This window comes from Callithrix jacchus, chromosome 11 (genome assembly GCF_049354715.1).
Source record: "Callithrix jacchus isolate 240 chromosome 11, calJac240_pri, whole genome shotgun sequence".
Lineage (NCBI taxonomy): Eukaryota > Metazoa > Chordata > Mammalia > Primates > Cebidae > Callithrix > Callithrix jacchus.
The window spans coordinates 79,922,930-79,943,531 of NC_133512.1; the positions used below are offsets into that span (position 1 = coordinate 79,922,930).

At 34.8% G+C, this 20,602-nt stretch overlaps 1 long non-coding RNA gene across 1 annotated transcript in view; it reads right to left on the bottom strand.

Moving 5' to 3' along the window:
* Positions 1-9,614: 9,614 nt before the first annotated feature.
* The window catches only part of LOC118143711 (uncharacterized), a 50,667-nt gene continuing 39,679 nt past the window's right edge, over positions 9,615-20,602 (bottom strand). The window contains exon 3 of the long non-coding RNA XR_008473400.2: positions 9,615-9,804. This is a non-coding gene — a long non-coding RNA (uncharacterized LOC118143711). The remainder of the gene's footprint in view (positions 9,805-20,602) is intronic.

Sequence of the window (20,602 nt, forward strand, 5' to 3'; positions counted from 1 at the left end):
TATATTCCTTTGTGTATATACCCAGTAATGGGATTGCTGGGTCAAATAGTAGTTCTTTCATCACTTTGAGAAGTTGCCACTCTGCTTTCTACAATGGTTGAACTAATTTACACTCCCACCAACAGTGTATAAGCATTCATTTTTCTCTTCAATCTTGCCAACACCTGTTACTTTTGACTTTTTAATAATACCCGTTCTGACTGGTATGAAATGGCATCTCATTGTTGTTTTGATTTGCATTTCTCTAATAAAATGTTGAGCTTTTTCTCACATGCTTGTTGGCAGTATGCATGTCTTTTCAAAAGTGTATATTTTTGTTCTTTTCCCAGATTATTGGGGTTCCTTGGTTTTTAATTATAAATTTGTTTAAGTTTCTTATTGATGATGGATACTACACCTTTGTCAGATGCATAGTTGGCAAAAATTTTCTCCAGTTCCATTAGTTGTTTACTCTGTTGTTAGTTTCCTGTGTTGTACATAAGCTATTCAGTTTATTGAGACCCCATTTGTCGATTTTTGCTTTTGTTGCAATTCTTTTGGTGCCTATGTCCTGAATGGTATTCCCTAGGTTGTCTTCCAGGGTTGATACACACACACACACACACACACACGAGTTTTGGGTTTTATATTAAGTCTTTAATCCAACTTGAGTTGATTTTTAATGTGCTGTAAGTAAGGTCCAGTTTTAATCTTCTGCATATGACTAGCTAGTTATTCCAAGCTCCATTTATTGATTAGGGAGTCCTTTCCCCATTGCTTACTTTGTCAGCTTTGTCAAAGATTGGGTAGTTTAGGTGTGTGGTCTTATTTCTGGGCCCTCTGTTCTGTTCCATTTGTCTGGTGTCTGTTTTTGTACCACTACCATGTTGTTCTGGTCACTGTAGCCCTGTAGTATAGCTTGAACTGTGGTAGTGTGTTGCCTGCAGCTTTGCAGAAAAGGGTTTCAATAAAATTCAGCATCCCTTTATGCTAACAACTGATTAATACATTAGGTATTAAAGGAACATACTTCAAAATAAGAAGAGCTGTCTGTGACAAATGCATAGACAGCATCATACTCAATGGACAAAAGCTGGAAGCATTCCCCCTGCAAACCAGCACATGAAAAGGTTGCTCTCTGTCTCACCACTCCTATTCAAGGTACTATTGGAAATCCTGGACAGGAAAATTGGGCAAGAAAAAGAAATAAAATGTACTGAATAGAAAAGGAGGAAGTCAAACTATTCCTGTCTGCAGACAACATGATCTGGAAAACCCCATAATCTCAGCTTAAGAGCTCTTTCAGCTGATACCCAGCTTTAGCAAAGGCTCAGAATATTGTGTACTGAAATCACTAGTATTCCTATGCACTAACATCAGTGAAGCACAGAGCCAGACCAGAAGCTCAATTCCATTCCCAATTGTAACAAAAAGAATAAAATTCCTAGGAATTCAGCTAATTCAGGAGATGAAAGATATCTATAAGAAGAACTACAAACCACTGCTCAAGGAAATGAGATGACACAAACACATAGAAAAACATTCCATGCTTATGGATAGGAAGAATCAATAACGTTAAATGGCCATACTAGGCAAAGCAAATTTTAAATTCAATGCTATTTCTATCCAACTAACAAGGACATTCCTAATAGAACTAGAAAAAGCTTAAAATTAATGTGGAACTGAAATAAAGGAGCCCAAATAGCCAAGGCAATGCTGAACATATTTTTTATTTTTAATTGTTACAGGTTTGTTCTGAAGACATCTGTTCTGGTCCTGAATCAGTCAGTAATTGACAGTCATTATATATCTAAATAAATTTGTCTCTTAAGACTTTAATTGTGTGTGCAAACAAGTTGGAGTGAGCCTTTAACATTTCTTCTAATTCAAATATTTTGTTAATATCTTATTTTAATATTGTAATAGGACCTCCCATATTTTATCTTTTATAATTTTCATGTCTTAAATATTTCCAAACAGTGAGAACACATGGACAGAGAGAAGGGAACATTACATACTGGGATCTGGGGTGTGGGGGACTAGAGGAGGTATAGCAGGGTGTGGGGGGGTTAAGGAGGGATAGCATTAAGAGAAATACCTAATGTGGATAATGGAGTGATGGATGTAGCAAACCTCTACCATGGCACGTGTATACCTATGTAACAAACCTGCATGATCTGCACATGTACCCCAGAACTTAAAATATAAAAAATTTTAAAAATAAATGTTTGAGGTGATGGACATGCTAATTACTCTTATCTGATAACTATACATGGTACATATCAAAATATGTACTCCATAAATATGTAAAATTATTTGTTAATAAAAAGTATTGAAAATAAAAAAATATATTTCCCCTATATAGTTTTCTAATCTTCTCTTTTTCCTGGAGGAGCTTCTGAAAGAATAAATTTTATACATTTTTCTGCATCAAAAACTCCTGTTCAGTGACACCTCAACTCTCTAATTGTAGCTTCTTCTCTCATTCCTTAGCTAAAATTACTACTTTTAAGTACACCTAAGACCTTTGCATTACTAAACCAAGATAAACTTATGAGTTCTGATCTCACTTCAACCCATTGCAGGGCATGACCTTGTGGAGCACTTTCTCTTTTACTAAGTTCTCTGTAGCATGGTCTTCCATGACAGTACCATCTATATTTGTTTTCCTACTTCTTTAGGTACTCTAGCTTTTCTCTTTGTCTTCCCTTTTCTTTGGTACTGGTATTCTCCATTTTCATCTTCAACTCTTCCTTTACTCAATCCTGTAAAATTTCATGATTACATATGAGTAGTTAATATCTATAAATTCAATTACCACTTACTCTTATGTTTCTAAATCTCTGACACTAAATCAAATTGTTCTTAGGTTTGGTTTTATCACATAAAGAATATTTATCTGACTATCCAACAGAGAGGTCAAATTAAACAAATCCAAAATATCATTTTAGGTCTCTACTCTTCAAATGAGTTTCTCCCAGTGTGTTCTTTATCCTTGCATATTGCACTATTTAGTTGGCTGTCTTCAATTTATCCTCAATTTGGCTTACAGAATTTTATTTTCTTCATATGTGTATAGTGTAGACATTTAAAATCTGCTCTATTCTTGGTAGTAATAGATATGTTAATTAATTTGATTTTGGTAATTATTATACAATGCATAAATGTATTGAATTATCACATCGCATATCTTGAATGTATACAACTTTTGTTTGTCAACTATACCTCATTAAAGATAGAAAAATTGTCAAACTATTTTTATACCCATTACAATAACTTGGGGGGGACTAGTCCCATGATTTTTTGTAGGTATATATTAATAATCTAATAGAATGGTCTCTTGTTTTCCACTCCAATCTTTGTTTAAAATACTGGCATAGGGTGAGCTTTATAAAGCAATATACTTATTCTAGTGCTTGTCCCTTTGGAATCCTGCAATGTCTCTTCTATGCTATTAAGATATGGTCAGAATTACTTAACATGGTGTAAAAACCCTTTCAGATTTACTCCTGTCCGTCTATTCTGACTACCCCACCACAGAGCTCTCTCTGGCACATGAGTCTTTTGATGATGGAGTCTATGAAATCCTGAGCCCCAGTTCCTAGAAAAGTATTTGAACATATCTAAAATATGTTCATCTCGTCACCAGGAAATGGAGCAAAATTTTTTTTTAAAAAAGAAAAGAATGGTGAGATGTTAATTACATGTCTTTTTAAATGGAAGGATATAGCTTATAAAGTTTAATCAAGGTAATATAGAATTATATTTTTCTCAACTATATAATGTAGTGCCTCCATCTAAGAACAAGAAACCTAAATTCTCATCTTGAATCTCTTATTAATTGTGTGACTTTCAACAAATTACATAGCTTTTCAGGGACTCAGTTTCTTACCTGTAAATAACTTTGTAGTGTTATTATTTCTCCAGCCTCTTCTAGTTCTGACTTTCTATACAGCCTGGTACTGTTCCATGGTAGTGATTTAATGAGACACACTAACTTTTCAGGCCTCTAAGGAACAATTTCTTTAGCACTCAAACATAGTGTTTCGCCCTAGTGTCTGTCCTATATCTAAGTATGTTTTGCCCCAGAGAAAACTGGCTCAGAGTGCTGTGATGACAGAGAACTTTTTCTCATTTCCTTCAGTCTTATATAAAAGGGAAAAAAATAGTGTCATAACTCTGGTGGATTTATTCCTTGCTAACTATAAAGCTAAGAAATGCTTGAAAATGTCTCCCCAATGTCACTGATTAGAACGTCCTGTGGAAACAAATTAATTTTCTCTAAGTGACTTCTGAAAACTTGTGAAGGGCAAAGAACAGGTGAATACAGCTGTCCAATGAGTCATTTTATAATTTTAGGATGAAACTGACCACCTTGTATGGTATTTGTGGAGGACACAGTACCACATGATTTTCCCCAAACTATGAACAAAGTAACTCTTACTAATTTGGAAAAGGGAGGGATAACAGTCTTAAAAATTATAGGCCCATTTAAATAACTAAATGTGCTATAAAGATATATGCCAAGATTTTGGCAATAAGACTTGAATGATTTATGGATAAGTTAATACACAGAGACCAAGTTGGATTTATGAGGCATGATATAATTACAGACAATTTGACAAAGACTTTTATGTTAATGCAACTTGATAATGATACTGACTCTAGTGTTTGCAAATTCTGATAATGTCCAGAAAGTATGTAATAGAATGAAGTAGAAATAGCCAAGCAAATGTTAAATCATATAAGTTTATAAGAATCTTATTTTTGAAGGTGATACTGTTACTGTAGCAAAATAGTTTGGATATTCGTAGCTTGATATACTCAATATAGAGAATCAGTGAAATTCTGCCTCATTTTGGGGGGCATAAATATATGATTGAGAGAGTCGCTTGTTTGTTCTTGTAGATTGGCTATATGTTGATAGTCACTATAAGCAGTTTGTACTTATTTTCCTCTTTCTACATCTTATATTTTGTGGTTAGAATGATGTAAGTCACTAGTATAATATGTTTTATAAAATACATTCTTAGTCACAGGGATCTGAACTAATTTAAGAGTTGCAAATTTAAAACACTGATAGTAGTATATTCATACCAAGCCTAAATAAGTTTGAAATAAGACGCACATAATCTTTTTGACTGAAGAAACTAATATTTGAGATTTTAGAACATGAAAAATTTTGAAACATTTCTGCTCTCAGCAGAGTGTTGTATTACACACTCAGAAGAGTCTTCCTTCTACAAAACAACCAGATCTTGGATAGAAATACATTACTGAGTCTCACAAAATAAGGGAAATCTCCAGTGACCCAAACAAGCAAACAGTAAATCTATGAGTTGAAATTGGAGCAGGAAGCAGTGAAGAATAAGATAACCTGAAAGCTGTTTGTCTGATGAACAAATGCCCATACCAACCCTTGGATCAAAGGCTATTATGAGAGTGTATCACAGTGTGCAGGCCAAACCAAGCTTCCTTTCAAGTGAGGGCCTTTGAGTAGTTACCAGTATCTCTTGGGTCATACCAGAAGCAAACATAAATCCTCTGTAACTTAACGCTTTTCACATTTAGGCCCTTAGATTCCCCCGGAGGAAGTTCAGGAAAAGAAATACTCATAATCAGAGTTCACAAAACATAACAAGGCAAAAGGGTTGAGCATCAGCATAGAGACAAAGAACACTGAGTATTGCATTAATCATTTACAGAAAATAAAACTAGGTGTAGCATGTAAAAAATTTAAAAACGAAATCACAAAAGTAATCTACCAACAATAATTAGCAGGTTGAAAATAAAACCTGTAATTCAGAATTAAAAACTTAGCAAATAATTTAAACAAATGACTAGATACAACTGAAGAATAAATCAGTAGTCAGAAAATCGTATCAGAGAGAGAGAAAGAGAGATTGATTTAGACTAAAAGAGAGAGTCAAAGAAAGATGTTGACCTAGAGTTTGGAATGAGAAGCTCTAACATATGTCTGTTAAGACTTCCAGAATTTGTGACTAAAGAAAAAATGAGATACATAAAGAGATATTTCTATAAATAGTCCAAATGCATGATTCTACAGATTTTTTTTAAAAAAAGCACAAAGTGTACTAGGACAGACACCCTCCCCACTCCCACACACAAAGTTAGATACTTTAGTAAAACTCCAGAACATCAAGACAGAGGAGATCTTTCAAGCCACCAGACAAAACATTAAAAAATTGTACTCCTGCAGATTTCTTACCAGCCACGGTGAAAGCCAACACAGTGAAATAATATTTTCAATACTGAAAGAAAACTGTTAAATGAGGCTTGTATTAAGAAGAAAATCATCTTTCAAATATGATGGGCTTATTAATCTTTACCTGTTAAATAAACGCTGAGCAAATTTACCAAAGAACCTTCATTATCTCATAGATAGGAAAATGACCCTATGAAGAAACTGTGAGATGCAAATAGGGAGGGTCACAACAAATATTGCTAAACATAAAAAAATATAAAAAGTGTCACATGCATGAATTAACAGTTATAGTACTGAAATAATGTCAAATTTATAGACGATAAATGAAACAGGAAGAGTTAGATAACAGTGCGATGCAAATGAAGTTACTATGGTAGAAGTAAAACATCTTAAAATCCGGATTTTTCTGGGAAGAAGGTGTGATATTGATTATTTCTAGATTTCATTAATTTGATCCCATGTTTAAAGATAATTATTTAAAAAAAAAAAAAACTGTAGGCTGAGTATGATGGCTATAATCCCAACACTTCAGGAGGCTGAGGTGGGAGGATTACTTGAGCCTGAGAGTTTGAGGCCAGCCTGGGCAATGTGTGAAATCCTGGCTCTACAATAAACACAAAACTTAGCTGAACATGGTGTTGCTTGCATGTAGTAGCAGCTACTCAGGAGGCTGAGTTTGGAGGATGGATTGATCTTAAGAAGTTGAGGCTACACTGAGCCAAGATCAGATCCCTGCACTCGAGCCTGGGTAACAAAGCAAGACCATATTTAAAATAAATAAATAAATAATAAAGAAAGAAAATATAATTAGCATATGTAACATCCAAATAGTGATGAAAATGGACTAGGAAAAAACTGACAACTGAACAAAAACTAAATCATCTTTTAAAAAGGAGCTGCAAGGAAAGACAAAAAGTAATTGTAGAAAAAGTGAGAAAAAGAAGAAATCAAATAGTGAAAATAGGTCCAAATATATCAGTCATCCAATGGCTAAAAAAAAGTTCATGGACTAAGTCAATTAAACTATGTTTATCATATAGTATAAGTACAAACCAATAGCAAACCACCCCCAGAGCAAAATCCAAGTAAGTGGAATTTACAAATAAGGTAAGGCCATTGAGAAATAAAATAATAGAAAATATTATCACAAAGTTATGAACTAAAATTATTCTGGTGTCATTGCAGAAATAAGAATGAAATTTAAAGTAAAAGAAAAGCATCTTTAAAGTCAGTGGAATCTCAACATAAAGAGAAACCAACTTGAGATGTATTTGTATGTGACAAATTAGCCTCAAAATATGTAATATTAGTATAAAAACGATGAATCGTACGTAGCATATAAGTAATAAATCTCCAACCTAGTAAAAATTTCAAAATGTCTTTTACTTTTGTTTGATAGAATAAAAGGAAAAGAAGAGTAGGAAAACGAAAAGATTTGAGCAATATTAGCATCCAAACTGTAACCTGAACCAAGATTACTCTAAGATATGTCAGTTGTTGAAAGTGCTGACATAATAAAATCTAAACAGATTTCAAAGAATAGAAACCATACCAATTATTCTCAACCCTCTGAACGCTTATGTTAGAAATAAATAACAATAAAACAAATTTAACATTACCATTATTAATTTAGTTAGCAAGACTTTTATTGTACTTGTACTATGCACTGGTCATGTTTCTACCATGAAGATAACACAGTCAACAAGGCAGAACAAAGCAAAATCTCTCATGGAGGCAGGACATACAATGAAAAAGATAAATAAGAAAAATTTCTAATAAGACAGATAGCAAAAAGTGCTAGAGAGAAATATTCTGTGAGGATGAAAACTAAGAAATGAACATGGGATGAAGTGGTACAAGCTGCAATATTAGACAAGGTGGGGCAGGAAGTCCCCGCTAAGAAAGGGACTTCAGATGTGAGACTAGATGGAAGTGAGCTGTGTGGCTCTTTGAAGAGCATTCCAGGCATTGGAAACAAGTACAAGTGTCTTAAGGCAAGTGTCGCCTGGTATGTTTCAAAAATAGTAAGGTCCTGGTGTCAATTAAGTGGAATAAGTAAAGGGGATTCAAGTCGGGTGACTGGGCAAGGGGAGAATGTGTGCAGGCTTTGTAAGCCACTGCAAAGTCTTTGGGTTTGTGTTGAGTAATACAGGAATCATGATCCTATTTAACTCTTTTAAAGATCATTGTGGCTGTGGTTTTGAGTGTATCAATAGATTATCATGCAAAGACAGAAATGAAATTGATGCCAGTTAGAAGTTGCCTGCATGGGTTCTCTCAAGAGGCCAATCTTTCCAAGCCATTCTGCAATGCCACCTCTTCCGTTTATCCACTCTTCAAATGTGTGAATTGTCGGTGAGCTTTCTATTAGGTTCCACTGTTGAATTTATCTGACTTTGTGTTACACTGTACCATATCGTCCAAATTAGCAGAGCTGCTATGGTCATTATTTAATGAGGTCAGTGCTTGCCAAATCACTATCTAGGCTTCTTCTTAGAATGTGTCCTGTGTATTCTGAAATCTTTCTTTAGGCCTAATGCTGATTGCTTATTCTAAGCCAATAATTTACTTTTCAACCACATTGTCTTTACCATTTAATCGTATATTTGACAATACGATTAGACACCTATCATATATGTTTACATGAGCTATATTTGGGGTTGTAGCACTGAACCATGATGTTATGGCTCCTCACTTAGGCAAGCTTATAGTCTTATTCTGGATTTCTTTTTCCATCCTCAAACGTACCAAGCAATATTTCTCTTTATTATTATTTTTTAATTGCAGAGTTCAAAACTCAAGAAGAAAATATGACCATCTTCCCTCAGACTTTGAGAGAGATAAACTGAGACTGATCCTAAGGGGTTTGCATCTAATATAACTAATTTCCAGCCAATTACCAATGTGTGTTTAAAGCATGGAAGGTGTGCACATCTGTATGCTCTATTTCACATTGGTGAAAGTCTGGAAAGTTGGTAAAAAAATCTGTTAAAGCAAAATTAGAAAGCGTGCTCCTTGGGGTAAGTAGAAGTGCTGCTATCATATAATACACATGATTTTAAGAAGTTCCTGTGTTGTAAATAATCACCATTCTGAAATGATGGCTAAATTATAACCTTTAGAGAATTAAATCTTTAGGTAACAGAATTATCAACTGCTATCATGTAGCTAACTCTTGCATAGATGATAGTAGGATAGGGAATATTTTGATCAGGTAAAGTAAGATGTTTAGAGGATTAAGTAATTTATCAGTTACCTTCCAAAATGACAACTCACCAACTGAGAAAAAAATTTATAATGAAGTAGGATCAGGAAAATGTCTAGAAATTATTCCCTTTGAATCCAGGTAACAAATAAAATGTGAAAAGAGAGGATCAACAGAGATAAATGATGAATCAGGACTCCCACTTTATTTTTTTTAATTTTGTGAATATATTGTAGATCTATGTATCTATGTGGTACAAGAGAAGTTTTGACACAGGCATACTGTGAACACTCACTTTCATCTTGCCCATCTCATTCCTGCTGCTTCAACTTACACTGTGAAATTATGGAGGGTTTTGTTCTCAAAAACTTTGCCAAGGTGGACAACGCTGTACCTGCAGAGAGTAATGAAAACAAGAAGGCAAATAAATTAGAAGAGTGCAAGTGAGTTAGCAAAGACTTGTCAAGAGATACAAGGTTTTCTTAATGCTTTCTAGAGGGTAGGTACATTCACATATAGCAACAAAAGACACTGAGTTCTAATTAAGGAAAATATTAGAAGACAAGAAGTGCTATTGTGTGTGGGCTTTATATTCAACACCAGTGGGAATGACCTAACAGGAATTAAGTGACAGGAAACATAAGGGAGTTAAGTTTGAGTTATAATGGAATAAGACAATCATCAATTGGAAATTTTTGAAGCTTTCTTTTGCATCCATAAGTAGTTATAGGGCATCAGCAGACCCAGTTCCCAATGACCACCGCCAAAGCAAATTCTTCATATATAACTGAAACAACATACTTTACAAAAATGTGTAAAGAGGATAGAACAAGTGAGCAGAAGGAAGCGATTTTAATACTCTCTGGTTGAGAACAACTTCTGTTTTAGTGCCAAGGTTTGTGAGGCTTACATAAAATAAAAATCTATTCAACTTTTAAAATAAGATCCCTGTCTAAGTTACCTACGTATATATAAAAGGTCCTAGGTGCCATAGAACTTGATGTTTGACCAGTAGTAAAATTTGCTCTTTCAGGAAAAAAAAAAGTAAATATTTATTTTTATTTTTCTTCTTCTTTTTTCTCTTTTTCCCCTCTTTCATTTATCAGACAGAGTTAGAGCACAGGTCAAGCACACAAAGGACATAAGGAACTTAAATGGAACAAGTAATGTCTAGCATCAGAACATATGGTTAAGTCTGTGATGTTTTCATTCTCCCTTTTAAATTTTAAATACAACCCCAATTTGTAAAAAGAAAAATGCTTCAGAAAGTTTACATACCTGAGTCTTCATTCTCCCTTGTTTTTATTGTTTTCTAAATGAGATCATCTTTTAAGTGACTCTAGGGGGTTAGTTATAAAAGTGCTTACGTACCTTTATGAGGGAATAAATCAAGAACGTTTAACATCATAATTGTCCAGAAGGCTGATGTCTACCACATTTATTACATTGTTAAGGCAATGCTGAATTTCTCAATCCGATGTTGATTATTTTCCATGTCTTTATCAATTGAAAACAATTGCTATTGCTTTTCAGGTAGATTTATTGCTAAATAAATGAAATATCTTCCTGAGGTTTTAAGCTAATGTGTTCCTTCTTTGAACTGTTTATGAAACAGAATGGTAGCTAATAGATACGATGTTTCCTCTAAACAATTTTATTTACCACAGAACAACTGAAATATCCACAAGACAGCTTTACTTTTAGTACTTCGTCTGGTTTCCCTGAATAAATTGTGTGTAGTAGTATTGTCCAAACTAACGGAAATACTATTCTGCTTGTGCAAAAATAATTTTGTATTAATGTTCATGTATACATTTGATAGAAAACATTGGAATGCTTCTTCTATTAATCATATTTAAATTTTCCACATATTCTCATGTAACTCCAATATTTAAAAACAAAGACAGTTTGCAAGTTTCACATATCTTTCAGTATAAAGTTAAGCTTATACAGCTGTCTTCATTCAGCCTGGAAAATATTATGATTTTTTAAATTAATCATTCTCATAGCAATTTATGTGGGGTATATGACCTTGGTAAGCTAAGATAATATAAAATTGCCACAAAATGGCAAATGAATTACAGTATGAAAGGTCATTTGTAGAATTTCTGACGGTTTAGAACATTAGAAGGTCAAAAATCAATGGCACATTGTCCTATGCTGGAAAACATCTTGATCTAATTAAGGCATTGTGTAGGCTTTTCAATCCAAAATAATTGTACTGTGTAAAATCAGACCTTCAGATGTGTAGCTACCATTTTAGTAAGAAATGAATCAAAAATTAGAAAGAGGTTGCATTTACCTCTTTGTTTTCTTACAGCAAAGGTAACTTTCAAATACAGACATTTTCTTCTTGTATTTAACACTTTAATGTTATATTTGTACAATTGATGTATATTTTTATTAAGGAAATGCCTGTCAAAATGAATAACATCATACACATATAACAATTTTAATTTCAAGGATCATTTATCCTTGAGATTTGGGTTTTTATTATCTTGCATTTAATGCAAATTTAAAATAGTGTCTGAGAGGGATCACTTTGATTAGTATAACCACTTATATTCCCCCACATATCTTTATTTTAGGATTAGTAGCTGTCTTATTTCAAGTATATAAAATCCAAGCACTTTGAAAGGTCGAGGCAGGCAGATCACCTGAGGTCAAGAGTTCAAGACCAGCCTGGCCAACATGGTGAAACCCTGACTCTACTAAAAACACAAAAGATTAGCTGGGTGTGGCCATGGGTGCCTGTAATATAAGCTACTCGGGAGGGTGAGGCAGGAGAACCACTTGAACCTGGGAGGCAGAGGTTGCAGTGAGCTGAGATCATGCCATTGTACTCCAGCCTGGGCAACAAGAAAAAAACTTATTCTTAAATAATAATAATAATGATAATAATTTTTTTATCTTCATCTTTTTATCCAGGAAGCAAAAGAATTTTAGAATAAAAAACCATCAATGGATAATCAATTTAATAATGTTAACTATATATTTGTAAGTAAAAATCAGGAGCAAATTTTGTAAGAGATTGTATAATGAAAAGTGTTAGAAATTGGAGCAAATAACCATGACTTTTAATTCTAATTCTGCCATAGTCCAGCATTGTGGGAACAGCTAATTATTCTTTGAATTTATATTTTTTAAGTCTGTAAGAATTAAAAGATAGCCTCATTAAAAACTCACATATTTTTGTAGGAAATAAATGAAATGTGTATGCATACATACTAATGAACCACAAATGCCATGTATATCTATGTTAGTATATGGACCAAAAGATAAGCAGTCTTGATTATTTAGAAATTAGATAGATATAATTTTACTCTGAGAACTACATCATCAAACCAGCATATCACAGCAGACCTCAGCAAAGTCACCAGTCACAACGACTCCTTTTAAACAAGAGAAAAACCAAGTAAAAAATAATAACGTAAAATAATTAAAAATAACATGGTAAGAAAAACAATCTAAAAGGATATTATTAGTAAAAGACATTTTTAAAATCCACTTATCAACTGTAAAACACCTATATGACTCCAGGTTGATAGTTTACCATTACCTTTAAATTCAATTAGTATTTAATTAAAAATGATTTTGCTTTCATACACCTTGGCAGGGTTTCTTGGGAGGAAGAGGGCTATTTCAAATATTTTTAAGTCTGAATTCTCAATTCTGCTTGTGGTGCTTTAACCATCCTTCTTTATCACTAAAAATCCCTTCTTTAGTTTCTCTACCTTCCATAGGTTTTTCGGGAACAGGTGGTGTCGGGTTACTTGAGTAAGTTCTTTAGTGGTGACTTATGAGACTTTGGTGTACCCATCACCTGAGTAATATACACTAGACCCAATTTGTAGTCTTTACCCTTCACTCCCCTCCCATCCTTTCTCCCAAATTCCCACAGTTCATTGTATCCTTCTTATGCTTTACATCCTCAAAGCTTAGGTCTCACATATCAGTGAGAACGCATGATGTTTGGTTTTCCATTCCTGAGTTACTTCACCTAGAAACTGGCCTCCAGTTTCATCCAGGTTGTTGCGAATGCCATCATTCCATTTTATTGCCAAATAGTGTGCTATTGCATATGTATACACCACAGTTTCTTTATCCACTCATTCACTAATGGACATTTGGGGTGGTTCCATATTTTTGCAATTGCGATTTGTGCTGTTATAAACATGCACGTGCAAGTATCTTTTTTGTATAATGACTTCTTTTCCTCTGGGTACATACCCAGTAGTGGATTGCTGGGCTTAAAAGAACTAAATGTAGAACCACCATTTGATCCAGCAATCCCACTTTTGCCCATTTTAAACAGATTGACTTTTTAATATAGAGTTGCCTGAGCTTCTTGCAAATTCTGTTTATACCTTTGTCAGATGAGCAGTTTGCAAGTATTTTCCCTCATTCTGTGGGTTGTCTCTTTGCTTTGTTGATTTTATCCTTTGCTGTGCAAGAGCATTTGAATTTTGCACAGACCAAGTCCTGGAGAGTTCCCTCAATGTTTTCTTGTTGTAGTTTCAGAGTTTGAGGTTTTAGACTTAAGTCTTTAATGTACTTTGATTTGATGTTTTGAATATGGCAAGTGATAGGGGTATAGTTTCATTCTTCTGCCTATGGCTATCCAGTTTTTTCAGCACCATTTATTGAAGGAACTGTCCTTTCCCCAACCTGTGTTTTTGGCACCTTTATCAAACATTCATTCACTGTAGATGCAGGGATTTATTTCCAGATTCTCTATTCTGTTCCACTGTTCTTTGTGTCTGTTTTTATGCCAGTACCATGCCATTTTGGTAAGTACAGCTCTGTAGTATAATTTCAAGTCAGACAATGTGATTCCTCCAGTTTTGTTCTTTTTGCTTAGGACAGCTCTGGTTATTTTGGGACTTTGTGGTTCTATACAAATTTTAGAATTTTTTTTCTGTTGCTGTGAAGAATGTCATTGGGATTTTAATAGGGAGTGCACTGACTGTAGATTGCTTAAGGTAGTATGGACATTTTATCAAAAATATTGATTATTCAAGTCCATGAACATGAAAATTTTTAATTTTTATTTTTTGGTGTCCTCTTTGGTTTTTTGCATTAATATTTTATAGTTTTTATTGTAGAGATCTTTCTTTGATTTAATTCACTCCTAAGAATTTTATTTTATCTGTATCTATTGTAAAAGGTAATGCTCTTCTCTTTATTTCATTTCCATATTCTTTAATGCTGGCAGATATAAATGCTACTGAGTTTTGTATATTGATTTTGCATCCTGCAACTTGACTGAATTTCTTTATATGTTCTAATTCTTTTTGGGGGGGAGAGTTTTTAGGTTTCTTAAATGTAAGATCATATCACCTGCAAACACATATACTATGAATCCTTTTTTTTTTTTTTCCAATTTGGATACCCTTTATTTCTTTCTCTCATCTGATTGCTGTAGCTGTTACTGGTTGAAGGTGTCCAGGTTCTTGGCGTTTTGAACAAAGAATTGGACAGAATACACAAAACAAGGAAAGAATGAAGCAACAAAAGCAGTGATTTATTGAAAACGAAAGCATACACCACTCCCTGAGCAACCTGCCCAAGGGTGCCAATTACAGAATTTTCTGGGGTTTCAATATCCTCTAGAGGATTTTCATTTGTTACCTCGTATATGCTCTAGGTAAATGAAGAGGATAAATTAATGTTACTGAGTCATTTACTCCATATAAGCTCTATGTGAATGGAGAGGGTGAAATGAAGTTAAAAAGTGTAAATGGAGAGGATGTTACTCTGTGTGTGGCTTATGTAATGGGGGGTGGGGAGCGGTTAAAATGAAATTACAAAGCCGTTTATATTCCTGTCATTGCTGAGTGTTTCCATTTGATTTAGTTCTAGGAAGTCAGCATGAATTAGCCTTATGAGAATTCTATTCTGCTTCATAGCTAGGTCTTCCAGTGCTATCATGAATAACTGATGAAAATGGGTATCCTTGTCGTGTTCCTGGTGTAAAAGGAAAGGCATTCAGGTTTTCCCTATTCAGTAGTACTACCTATGAATCTGTCATATATGGCTTTCATTATGTTGAAGTATGTTCCTTCTATGTTCAGTTTTTGATGGTTTTTATTGTGAAAGGATGTTGAGTTTTATCAAATGCTTTTTCAGCATGAATTGAAATGATTATATAATTTTGTTCTTCATCCTGTTGATTTGCTCTTTTACATTGATTCTTGTATGTTGAACTAAACTTGGATCGCTGGGATGAGTCCCACCTAGTCATGATGAGTAATCTTTTGTTATTGTATTATTGAATTCATTTCTCCAGTATTTTGTTGAGAATTTTTGAATCAATATTCATCAGTGATAACAGACTCTAGTTTTGTTTTTTTGATGCGTCTCTGTCTGGTTTTGATATGAGGGTAATTCCAGCTTTGTAGAATGAGTTTGGAAGTATTCCTTCCTCCTCTATTTTTCAGAACACTTTGAGTGGAATTATTAGTTTTTCTTTAAATGTTTCGTAGAATTCAGTGGTGAAGCCATCAGATCCCAGGCATTTCTTTACTATGAGACTTTTTATTTTGGCTTTATTTTGTTACTAGTTGTTGTTCTGTTCAAATGTTGGATTTCTTCATGGTGCAGTCTTTGTGGGTTGTATTTCTCTAGGGATTTGTCTGTTTCTTCTAGATATTTCAATTTATTGACATTTGGTTGCTCATAGTAGCCAATAACAATCCTTTGACTTTCTGTCATATTGGTTGTAATATCTCCTTTTCATCTCTGATTTCTTTATTTGGGTCCTTTCTTTTTTTTCCTAATGAGTCTGCCTAAAGGTTTGTCAGTTTGGTTTATCTTTTCAAAAACTTTGGTTTTGTTGATCTTTTGTATTGCTTTCTTCATTTCAAATGTATTTATTTCTGCTCTGATCTTCATTATTTCTTTTCTTCTACTAATTTTGAATTTTTTTCTTACTTTTTTCGTTCTTTAAGATGCGTCATTAGATTGTTTGTTTGAAGTTTAACTTTTTTTTTTTGATGTACATGCTTATAGGTGTCAACTTCTCATTTAGTGCTACTTTTGCTGTAGCTCATAGGTCTCAGTATGTTGTGTTCATTATCATTTGTTTCAAGACATTTTTCAGTTTCTTTCTAATTTCTTCTTTGAACCACTGGTCATTCAGGAGCACATTATTTAATTTCCATGTGTTTGTATAGTTTCCCAAATTCCTTTTGCTGTTAATGCCTACTTTTATTCAATTGTGATCAAAGAAGATACTGGATATTAGTTCATTTTTTTGAAAGTTTAATAACGTGTTTTGTGATTGAACATATCATCTAACTTGGGAACAATCCATGTGCTTAGGAAAAAAAATTGTATTTTGCAGTAATGGAATGAAACATTCCATAAATACTTATTAGGTCTACTTGGTCTACACTACATGTTAATTCCAGTGTTTCTTTGTTGATTTTCTCTTCGGAAGATCTGTTCAATGCTGAAAGTGTAGTGTCAGAGTCATCAGCTATTGTATTGGGCTCTATCTCTTTCTAGCTCTAATTACTTTATGTATCTGGGTGTCCCAGAGTTAATGCATATGTATTATTATACCCTCTTCCTGAATTGACTCCTTTATCATCATATAATGAGTCTGTCTCTTATAGTTTTATCTTGAAGTCTGTTTCATCTGGTATAAATAGAGCTATTCCTGCTTTTTTCTTGGTTTCTTGGCATGGAATATCTTTCTCCATCTCTTTACTTTCAGGCTATATGTGTCTTTATTGGTGAAATGTGTTTCTTGCAGGCAAAGATCACTTAGTCTTGTATTTTTTTAATCCATTCAGCCATTTTTTTTTTCTTTTTGAGACTTGGTTTCACTCTTGTCGCCCAGGCTGGGGTGCAATAGCAGGATCTAAGCTCATTGCAACCTGAGCCTCTAGGGTTAAATCAATTCTCTTGCCTCAGCCTCCCAAGTAGCTGGGATCACAGGTGCCTGTCACCCTACCTGGCCAATTTTTGTATTTTTAGTACAGACAGGAGTTTTACCAGCTTGGCCCAGCTGGTCTCAAAGGCCTGACCTCTGGTGATCCACCCATCCCAAAGTGCTGGGATTACAGGCATGAGCCACCTACAGTGCCTGACCCATTCAGTGTTTTTTATTTGAGAGTTTAGTCCATTTACATTCATTTACATCTGCTTACATTCAGTATTTTTATTGATGAGTAAAGACTTACTCCTGCCATTTTATTTTCTGCTAGTTTTGTGGCTTTCTCTTCTTTCTTTTCTCCCTTCCACTCTTCCTTTTAGTGAAGGTAGCTTTTCATTGGTGGTATGATTTAATTTCTTACTTTTTATTTTGTTTGCATCCATTGTATATTTTTGATTTGATATTACCATGAGGCTTACAAATACTATCTCATAACCCATTATTTTAAGCTGATAAACAACTTAAAACTGCTTATCAAACTAACAAGCAAAAAGAAAACTAATAAAAATTCTGTAGTTTAATATCGTACCCCTACTTTTTAATTTTTCATTGTTTCTATTTGTATCTTATTTTACTGTCTATGGATTGAGAAGTTGATGTAGTTATTATTTTTGTTTAGTTCATCTTTTATTCTTTCAACTTAATATGTGACTGATTTACTCACCAGAGTTACAGTGTTATAATATTCTGTGTTTTCTATGTACTTAAAATTATCGGTGAGTTTTATACGTTCAGATGATTCCTAATTATTTATTTACATGCTTTTCTTCTAATTGAGGTACTCACATTAGCATTTCTTATAGGATAGGTCTGGTGTTGATAAAATTCTTCACTTTGTGTTTATTTGGGGAAGTATTTCTTCTTCATGTTTGAAGGATATTTTCACTAGATATTCTATTCTAGGGTAAAAGATTTTTTTTTTTCAGCATTTTCAATATGTCATGCCTTTCTGTCCTGGTCTGTGGAATGTCCACTGAAAAGTCTGCAGCCAGACATATAGGAGTTCCATTGTATGTTATGTGTTTCTTCTCTCTTGCTGTTTTTAAGGTCCTTTCTTTACTCTTAATCTTTGGGAATTTGATTATATAATGCCTTGAGGTAGTCTTCTTTGGGTTACATCTATTTGGTGTTCTATAACCTTCTTGTACTTAGATAGTAATACATTGTATTAGGCTTAGGAAGTTCTCTGTTATGATTTCTTTGAATAAACTTTCTACCACTATCTCTTTTTCTACTTCCTCTTTATTTCTAGTAACTCTTAAATTTTCCCTTTTGAGGCTATATTCTAAATACTGTAAGTGTATTTCATTTGTTTTCTTTCTTATTTTCATAAATACTGTAAGTGTATTTCATTTGTTTTCTTTCTTATTTTTCTTTGTCACCCCTCCTGTGTATTTCGAAATGGCCTCTCTTCCAGGTCAGTCATTCTGTTTGATCCATTCTGTAATTGCAAGACTCTGATGTATATATCAGTTTGTCAATTGCATTTTTCAGCTCTAGAATTTGTTTGATTCATTTTAATTATTTCAATATCTTTGTTGAATATATATGGTAGAATTCTGATGTCCTTCTATATGTTATTTTGAATTTCTTTGAGTTTCCTCAAAACGGCTATTTTGAATTCTCTATGTGAAATGTCACATAACTGTTTTCCCAAGATTGGTCACTGGTGCTTTATTTAGTTTATTTGATGACCTCATATTTTTTCTGGATGGTCTTGATGTTTGTTGAGGGTCATTGGTGTCTGGGCACTGAAGAGTGAGATATTTACTATAGTTTTCATGGTCTGGGTTTGTTTGTAGCCATCCTTCTTGGGAAGGCTTTCCAGGGATTCGAGAGGACTAGAGTGTTTTTGATCTAAGCCATATGTACATTAGAGGGCACCCCAAGCCAAGTTACACTGTGGTTCTTGTAGACTCATAGAAGTACCACCCTGATGGTCTTAGATATGATGTGGAAGAATTATTTAAATTACCAGGTAGTGACTCTTGTTCTCTTTCCTTTCTCCTAAACAAATGGAGCCTCTCTCTTTCTGTGATAAGCCACCTGGGGCTGGGGGTGGAATGACACAAGTATCCCTAAGACCACCACAACTGAGACTGCTCTGGGTTATACCTGAAGCCAGGACAGCATCGGGTCTCACTTAAGGCTAATGTAACCACAACCTGGCTACTGTGAATGTTCACTCAAGGTTCTAGGGCTCTCCAATAAGAAGGAGATTAAACCAGCCAGGCTTGTGTCCTTTCCTTCAAGGCGATGAGTTCCTCCAGGCCTTAGATCTGTCCAGAGACGCCTTCTAGGAACCAGGGACTGGAGGCAAAAACTTTAGATATCTACGTGGTGTTCTGTTCTACTGCAGCTTAGCTGACATTCGAACCATGAGACACAGTCTTTTTCATTCTTCCTCCCCTTTCCACAAGCAGAGGAACCTCACCCCATGGTCACCATCACCACAGGCCAATGGGGGACACTGCCAGGGTACCACTGATGTTCACTTAAAACCCAAGGACTCTTCAATCGACATTTGGTGAAGGCTGACAAGCCTGGGACTCACCCTTCCAGGCAGGGGGATCACCTGTGGCCCAGGCAAGGCCCAGAAACGCTATCCAAGAAAAAAGCCCAGTGATCAGAGACCCCAAGGTCCTGCTCAGTACTCTACCTCACTGTGACCAAGCTGGTACCTAAGGGGCAAGACAAAATTCTCTTTTTCCCTGTTTGCTTTTCTTAAGCTGAAGGAGTCTTCCTCCATTGCCAGTATAGCTGGGAGTGTGCTGGGTCTCACCTTAAGCAGACAAGTCTCAGCATCTCACCGAAGGCCGATGACATACTACCTGGCTATTGCTGCTGGTTATTCGTTATTCAGGACCCAAGGGTTCTTTAGTCAGCAGGTGATGCAACACATCAGGACTGGGTCCTTCTCTTTAAGGAATTGGGTTCTCTTCTGGCCCAGGGTGTCTCTAGAAATGTCATCTGGGAGCTAGGGCCTGGACCTCTTGGTTCTGCCCAGTGCCCTATTTTCCTGTGGCTGAGCTGGTAACCAAGATGCAAAACAAAGTCTTCTTTCCTCCTCCCATTCCTTTCCTCAAGTGGAAGGAGAGGGTGGCTTTTCCACCTGAGATCTGTGCTGCCTGGGTTTGGAGAATTGGTGACACAAGCACTCCCTTTGTCAACCTGACTGTTGTCTCAGTAAGTCACATACTCCCCAAATCCACTGGCTCTGAGAAAAGTTCAGCACTAGGGTTGCCTATGA